The sequence below is a fragment of the Haliotis asinina genome, unplaced genomic scaffold, assembly GCF_037392515.1.
Source record: "Haliotis asinina isolate JCU_RB_2024 unplaced genomic scaffold, JCU_Hal_asi_v2 scaffold_22, whole genome shotgun sequence".
Taxonomy (NCBI): domain Eukaryota; kingdom Metazoa; phylum Mollusca; class Gastropoda; order Lepetellida; family Haliotidae; genus Haliotis; species Haliotis asinina.
In genome coordinates, this window is record NW_027133894.1 from 162,527 (window position 1) to 171,080 (window position 8,554).

Genomic DNA, 8,554 nt, shown 5'->3' on the forward strand with positions numbered 1-8,554 from the left:
CAACCTCTGGTCCAACATTCAATTTCAAACTTTTAGATGATGACATTGTATTATCTTCGGTTTGTGGAAACGTTACATTGAAAAATTAAGAGATAGAAATGGAGTTATGTCATTCTTGACATCCTGCACACATGTAGTATTCGACCTGTCAGAAGGGGAGACAATTCAATGTGAAGCACCTGACAGTTTTTGTTTTTGAGACTGAAAGCGTTTCCTTTGAAATAAAAATGAAAGAGTGGTAAGAAACGAACCCTTGTTCAAATCCTCAAACGCGTCTACAATTTAATTCCTTTGCCGTAAATGTGTGCTAAATATAACTCTGAGGTATATGTATCACATGGTATTTCAGCTGACTAAGGTGTCTTTGAAAGCTTACTTCGCCTTTATTAATTCAACCTCTGGTCCAACATTCAATTTCAAACTTTTAGATGATGACATTGTATTATCTTCGGTTTGTGGAAACGTTACATTGAAAAATTAAGAGATAGAAATGGAGTTATGTCATTCTTGACATCCTGCACACATGTAGTATTCGACCTGTCAGAAGGGGAGACAATTCAATGTGAAGCACCTGACAGTTTGTGTTTTTGAGACTGAAAGCGTTTCCTTTGAAATAAAAATGAAAGAGTGGTAAGAAACGAACCCTTGTTCAAATCCTCAAACGCGTCTACAATTTAATTCCTTTGCCGTAAATGTGTGCTAAATATAACTCTGAGGTATATGTATCACATGGTATTTCAGCTGACTAAGGTGTCTTTGAAACCTTACTTCGCCTTTATTAATTCAACCTCTGGTCCAACATTCAATTTCAAACTTTTAGATGATGACATTGTATTATCTTCGGTTTGTGGAAACGTTACATTGAAAAATTAAGAGATAGAAATGGAGTTATGTCATTCTTGACATCCTGCACACATGTAGTATTCGACCTGTCAGAAGGGGAGACAATTCAATGTGAAGAGTCTGACAGTTTGTGTTTTTCAGACTGAAAGCGTTTCCTTTGAAATAAAAATGAAAGAGTGGTAAGAAACGAACCCTTGTTCAAATCCTCAAACGCGTCTACAATTTAATTCCTTTGCCGTAAATGTGTGCTAAATATAACTCTGAGGTATATGTATCACATGGTATTTCAGCTGACTAAGGTGTCTTCCAAACTTTACTTCGCCTTTATTAATTCAACCTCTGGTCCAACATTCAATTTCAAACTTTTAGATGATGACATTGTATTATCTTCGGTTTGTGGAAACGTTACATTGAAAAATTAAGAGATAGAAATGGAGTTATGTCATTCTTGACATCCTGCACACATGTAGTATTCGACCTGTCAGAAGGGGAGACAATTCAATGTGAAGAGTCTGACAGTTTGTGTTTTTCAGACTGAAAGCGTTTCCTTTGAAATAAAAATGAAAGAGTGGTAAGAAACGAACCCTTGTTCAAATCCTCAAACGCGTCTACATTGGAATTCCTTTGCCGTAAATGTGTGCCAAATATAACTCTGAGGTATATGTATCACATGGTATTTCAGATGACTAAGGTGTCTTTGAAACCTTACTTCGCCTTTATTAATTCAACCTCTGGTCCAACATTCAATTTCAAACTTTTAGATGATGACATTGTATTATCTTCGGTTTGTGGAAACGTTACATTGAAAAATTAAGAGATAGAAATGGAGTTATGTCATTCTTGACATCCTGCACACATGTAGTATTCGACCTGTCAGAAGGGGAGACAATTCGATGTGAAGCACCTGACAGTTTGTGTTTTTGAGACTAAAAGCGTTTCCTTTGAAATAAAAATGAAAGAGTGGTAAGAAACGAACCCTTGTTCAAATCCTCAAACGCGTCTACAATTTAATTCCTTTGCCGTAAATGTGTGCTAAATATAACTCTGAGGTATATGTATCACATGGTATTTCAGCTGACTAAGGTGTCTTTGAAACCTTACTTCGCCTTTATTAATTCAACCTCTGGTCCAACATTCAATTTCAAACTTTTAGATGATGACATTGTATTATCTTCGGTTTGTGGAAACGCTACATTGAAAAATTAAGAGATAGAAATGGAGTTATGTCATTCTTGACATCCTGCACACATGTAGTATTCGACCTGTCAGAAGGGGAGACAAATCAATGTGAAGAGTCTGACAGTTTGTGTTTTTCAGAGTGAAAGCGTTTCCTTTGAAATAAAAATGAAAGAGTGGTAAGAAACGAACCCTTGTTCAAATCCTCAAACGCGTCTACATTGGAATTCCTTTGCCGTAAATGTGTGCCAAATATAACTCTGAGGTATATGTATCACATGGTATTTCAGATGACTAAGGTGTCTTTGAAACCTTACTTCGCCTTTATTAATTCAACCTCTGGTCCAACATTCAATTTCAAACTTTTAGATGATGACATTGTATTATCTTCGGTTTGTGGAAACGTTACATTGAAAAATTAAGAGATAGAAATGGAGTTATGTCATTCTTGACATCCTGCACACATGTAGTATTCGACCTGTCAGAAGGGGAGACAATTCAATGTGAAGCACCTGACAGTTTGTGTTTTTGAGACTGAAAGCGTTTCCTTTGAAATAAAAATGAAAGAGTGGTAAGAAACGAACCCTTGTTCAAATCCTCAAACGCGTCTACAATTTAATTCCTTTGCCGTAAATGTGTGCTAAATATAACTCTGAGGTATATGTATCACATGGTATTTCAGCTGACTAAGGTGTCTTCCAAACCTTACTTCGCCTTTATTAATTCAACCTCTGGTCCAACATTCAATTTCAAACTTTTAGATGATGACATTGTATTATCTTCGGTTTGTGGAAACGTTACATTGAAAAATTAAGAGATAGAAATGGAGTTATGTCATTCTTGACATCCTGCACACATGTAGTATTCGACCTGTCAGAAGGGGAGACAATTCAATGTGAAGAGTCTGACAGTTTGTGTTTTTGAGACTGAAAGCGTTTCCTTTGAAATAAAAATGAAAGAGTGGTAAGAAACGAACCCTTGTTCAAATCCTCAAACGCGTCTACAATTTAATTCCTTTGCCGTAAATGTGTGCTAAATATAACTCTGAGGTATATGTATCACATGGTATTTCAGCTGACTAAGGTGTCTTTGAAACCTTACTTCGCCTTTATTAATTCAACCTCTGGTCCAACATTCAATTTCAAACTTTTAGATGATGACATTGTATTATCTTCGGTTTGTGGAAACGTTACATTGAAAAATTAAGAGATAGAAATGGAGTTATGTCATTCTTGACATCCTGCACACATGTAGTATTCGACCTGTCAGAAGGGGAGACAATTCAATGTGAAGAGTCTGACAGTTTGTGTTTTTGAGACTGAAAGCGTTTCCTTTGAAATAAAAATGAAAGAGTGGTAAGAAACGAACCCTTGTTCAAATCCTCAAACGCGTCTACAATTTAATTCCTTTGCCGTAAATGTGTGCTAAATATAACTCTGAGGTATATGTATCACATGGTATTTCAGCTGACTAAGGTGTCTTCCAAACCTTACTTCGCCTTTATTAATTCAACCTCTGGTCCAACATTCAATTTCAAACTTTTAGATGATGACATTGTATTATCTTCGGTTTGTGGAAACGTTACATTGAAAAATTAAGAGATAGAAATGGAGTTATGTCATTCTTGACATCCTGCACACATGTAGTATTCGACCTGTCAGAAGGGGAGACAATTCAATGTGAAGAGTCTGACAGTTTGTGTTTTTCAGACTGAAAGCGTTTCCTTTGAAATAAAAATGAAAGAGTGGTAAGAAACGAACCCTTGTTCAAATCCTCAAACGCGTCTACAATTTAATTCCTTTGCCGTAAATGTGTGCTAAATATAACTCTGAGGTATATGTATCACATGGTATTTCAGATGACTAAGGTGTCTTGGAAACCTTACTTCGCCTTTATTAATTCAACCTCTGGTCCAACATTCAATTTCAAACTTTTAGATGATGACATTGTATTATCTTCGGTTTGTGGAAACGTTACATTGAAAAATTAAGAGATAGAAATGGAGTTATGTCATTCTTGACATCCTGCACACATGTAGTATTCGACCTGTCAGAAGGGGAGACAATTCAATGTGAAGAGTCTGACAGTTTGTGTTTTTCAGACTGAAAGCGTTTCCTTTGAAATAAAAATGAAAGAGTGGTAAGAAACGAACCCTTGTTCAAATCCTCAAACGCGTCTACAATTTAATTCCTTTGCCGTAAATGTGTGCTAAATATAACTCTGAGGTATATGTATCACATGGTATTTCAGCTGACTAAGGTGTCTTTGAAACCTTACTTCGCCTTTATTAATTCAACCTCTGGTCCAACATTCAATTTCAAACTTTTAGATGATGACATTGTATTATCTTCGGTTTGTGGAAACGTTACATTGAAAAATTAAGAGATAGAAATGGAGTTATGTCATTCTTGACATCCTGCACACATGTAGTATTCGACCTGTCAGAAGGGGAGACAATTCAATGTGAAGAGTCTGACAGTTTGTGTTTTTGAGACTGAAAGCGTTTCCTTTGAAACAAAAATGAAAGAGTGGTAAGAAACGAACCCTTGTTCAAATCCTCAAACGCGTCTACATTGGAATTCCTTTGCCGTAAATGTGTGCCAAATATAACTCTGAGGTATATGTATCACATGGTATTTCAGCTGACTAAGGTGTCTTTGAAACCTTACTTCGCCTTTATTAATTCAACCTCTGGTCCAACATTCAATTTCAAACTTTTAGATGATGACATTGTATTATCTTCGGTTTGTGGAAACGTTACATTGAAAAATTAAGAGATAGAAATGGAGTTATGTCATTCTTGACATCCTGCACACATGTAGTATTCGACCTGTCAGAAGGGGAGACAATTCAATGTGAAGAGTCTGACAGTTTGTGTTTTTCAGACTGAAAGCGTTTCCTTTGAAATAAAAATGAAAGAGTGGTAAGAAACGAACCCTTGTTCAAATCCTCAAACGCGTCTACAATTTAATTCCTTTGCCGTAAATGTGTGCTAAATATAACTCTGAGGTATATGTATCACATGGTATTTCAGCTGACTAAGGTGTCTTCCAAACCTTACTTCGCCTTTATTAATTCAACCTCTGGTCCAACATTCAATTTCAAACTTTTAGATGATGACATTGTATTATCTTCGGTTTGTGGAAACGTTACATTGAAAAATTAAGAGATAGAAATGGAGTTATGTCATTCTTGACATCCTGCACACATGTAGTATTCGACCTGTCAGAAGGGGAGACAATTCAATGTGAAGAGTCTGACAGTTTGTGTTTTTCAGACTGAAAGCGTTTTCTTTGAAATAAAAATGAAAGAGTGGTAAGAAACGAACCCTTGTTCAAATCCTCAAACGCGTCTACATTGGAATTCCTTTGCCGTAAATGTGTGCCAAATATAACTCTGAGGTATATGTATCACATGGTATTTCAGCTGACTAAGGTGTCTTTGAAACCTTACTTCGCCTTTATTAATTCAACCTCTGGTCCAACATTCAATTTCAAACTTTTAGATGATGACATTGTATTATCTTCGGTTTGTGGAAACGTTACATTGAAAAATTAAGAGATAGAAATGGAGTTATGTCATTCTTGACATCCTGCACACATGTAGTATTCGACCTGTCAGAAGGGGAGACAATTCAATGTGAAGAGTCTGACAGTTTGTGTTTTTCAGACTGAAAGCGTTTCCTTTGAAATAAAAATGAAAGAGTGGTAAGAAACGAACCCTTGTTCAAATCCTCAAACGCGTCTACAATTTAATTCCTTTGCCGTAAATGTGTGCTAAATATAACTCTGAGGTATATGTATCACATGGTATTTCAGCTGACTAAGGTGTCTTCCAAACCTTACTTCGCCTTTATTAATTCAACCTCTGGTCCAACATTCAATTTCAAACTTTTAGATGATGACATTGTATTATCTTCGGTTTGTGGAAACGTTACATTGAAAAATTAAGAGATAGAAATGGAGTTATGTCATTCTTGACATCCTGCACACATGTAGTATTCGACCTGTCAGAAGGGGAGACAATTCAATGTGAAGAGTCTGACAGTTTGTGTTTTTCAGACTGAAAGCGTTTCCTTTGAAATAAAAATGAAAGAGTGGTAAGAAACGAACCCTTGTTCAAATCCTCAAACGCGTCTACATTGGAATTCCTTTGCCTTAAATGTGTGCCAAATATAACTCTGAGGTATATGTATCACATGGTATTTCAGCTGACTAAGGTGTCTTTGAAACCTTACTTGGCCTTTATTAATTCAACCTCTGGTCCAACATTCAATTTCAAACTTTTAGATGATGACATTGTATTATCTTCGGTTTGTGGAAACGTTACATTGAAAAATTAAGAGATAGAAATGGAGTTATGTCATTCTTGACATCCTGCACACATGTAGTATTCGACCTGTCAGAAGGAGAGACAATTCAATGTGAAGAGTCTGACAGTTTGTGTTTTTCAGACTGAAAGCGTTTCCTTTGAAATAAAAATGAAAGAGTGGTAAGAAACGAACCCTTGTTCAAATCCTCAAACGCGTCTACATTGGAATTCCTTTGCCGTAAATGTGTGCCAAATATAGCTCTGAGGTATATGTATCACATGGTATTTCAGCTGACTAAGGTGTCTTTGAAACCTTACTTCGCCTTTATTAATTCAACCTCTGGTCCAACATTCAATTTCAAACTTTTAGATGATGACATTGTATTATCTTCGGTTTGTGGAAACGTTACATTGAAAAATTAAGAGATAGAAATGGAGTTATGTCATTCTTGACATCCTGCACACATGTAGTATTCGACCTGTCAGAAGGGGAGACAATTCAATGTGAAGAGTCTGACAGTTTGTGTTTTTCAGACTGAAAGCGTTTCCTTTGAAATAAAAATGAAAGAGTGGTAAGAAACGAACCCTTGTTCAAATCCTCAAACGCGTCTACTTTGGAATTCCTTTGCCTTAAATGTGTGCCAAATATAACTCTGAGGTATATGTATCACATGGTATTTCAGCTGACTAAGGTGTCTTTGAAACCTTACTTCGCCTTTATTAATTCAACCTCTGGTCCAACATTCAATTTCAAAACTTTTAGATGATGACATTGTATTATCTTCGGTTTGTGGAAACGTTACATTGAAAAATTAAGAGATAGAAATGGAGTTATGTCATTCTTGACATCCTGCACACATGTAGTATTCGACCTGTCAGAAGGGGAGACAATTCAATGTGAAGAGTCTGACAGTTTGTGTTTTTGAGACTGAAAGCGTTTCCTTTGAAATAAAAATGAAAGAGTGGTAAGAAACGAACCCTTGTTCAAATCCTCAAACGCGTCTATATATCAATATAACTCTGAGGTATATGTATCACATGGTATTTCAGCTGACTAAGGTGTCTTCCAAACCTTACTTCGCCTTTATTAATTCAACCTCTGGTCCAACATTCAATTTCAAACTTTTAGATGATGACATTGTATTATCTTCGGTTTGTGGAAACGTTAGATTGAAAAATTAAGAGATAGAAATGGAGTTATGTCATTCTTGACATCCTGCACACATGTAGTATTCGACCTGTCAGAAGGGGAGACAATTCAATGTGAAGAGTCTGACAGTTTGTGTTTTTGAGACTGAAAGCGTTTCCTTTGAAATAAAAATGAAAGAGTGGTAAGAAACGAACCCTTGTTCAAATCCTCAAACGCGTCTACAATTTAATTCCTTTGCCGTAAATGTGTGCTAAATATAACTCTGAGGTATATGTATCACATGGTATTTCAGCTGACTAAGGTGTCTTCCAAACCTTATTTCGCCTTTATTAATTCAACCTCTGGTCCAACATTCAATTTCAAACTTTTAGATGATGACATTGTATTATCTTCGGTTTGTGGAAACGTTACATTGAAAAATTAAGAGATAGAAATGGAGTTATGTCATTCTTGACATCCTGCACACATGTAGTATTCGACCTGTCAGAAGGAGAGACAATTCAATGTGAAGAGTCTGACAGTTTGTGTTTTTCAGACTGAAAGCGTTTCCTTTGAAATAAAAATGAAAGAGTGGTAAGAAACGAACCCTTGTTCAAATCCTCAAACGCGTCTACATTGGAATTCCTTTGCCGTAAATGTGTGCTAAATATAACTCTGAGGTATATGTATCACATGGTATTTCAGCTGACTAAGGTGTCTTTGAAACCTTACTTCGCCTTTATTAATTCAACCTCTGGTCCAACATTCAATTTCAAACTTTTAGATGATGACATTGTATTATCTTCGGTTTGTGGAAACGTTACATTGAAAAATTAAGAGATAGAAATGGAGTTATGTCATTCTTGACATCCTGCACACATGTAGTATTCGACCTGTCAGAAGGGGAGACAATTCAATGTGAAGCACCTGACAGTTTGTGTTTTAGAGACTAAAAGCGTTTCCTTTGAAATAAAAATGAAAGAGTGGTAAGAAACGAACCCTTGTTCAAATCCTCAAACGCGTCTATATATCAATATAACTCTGAGGTATATGTATCACATGGTATTTCAGCTGACTAAGGTGTCTTCCAAACCT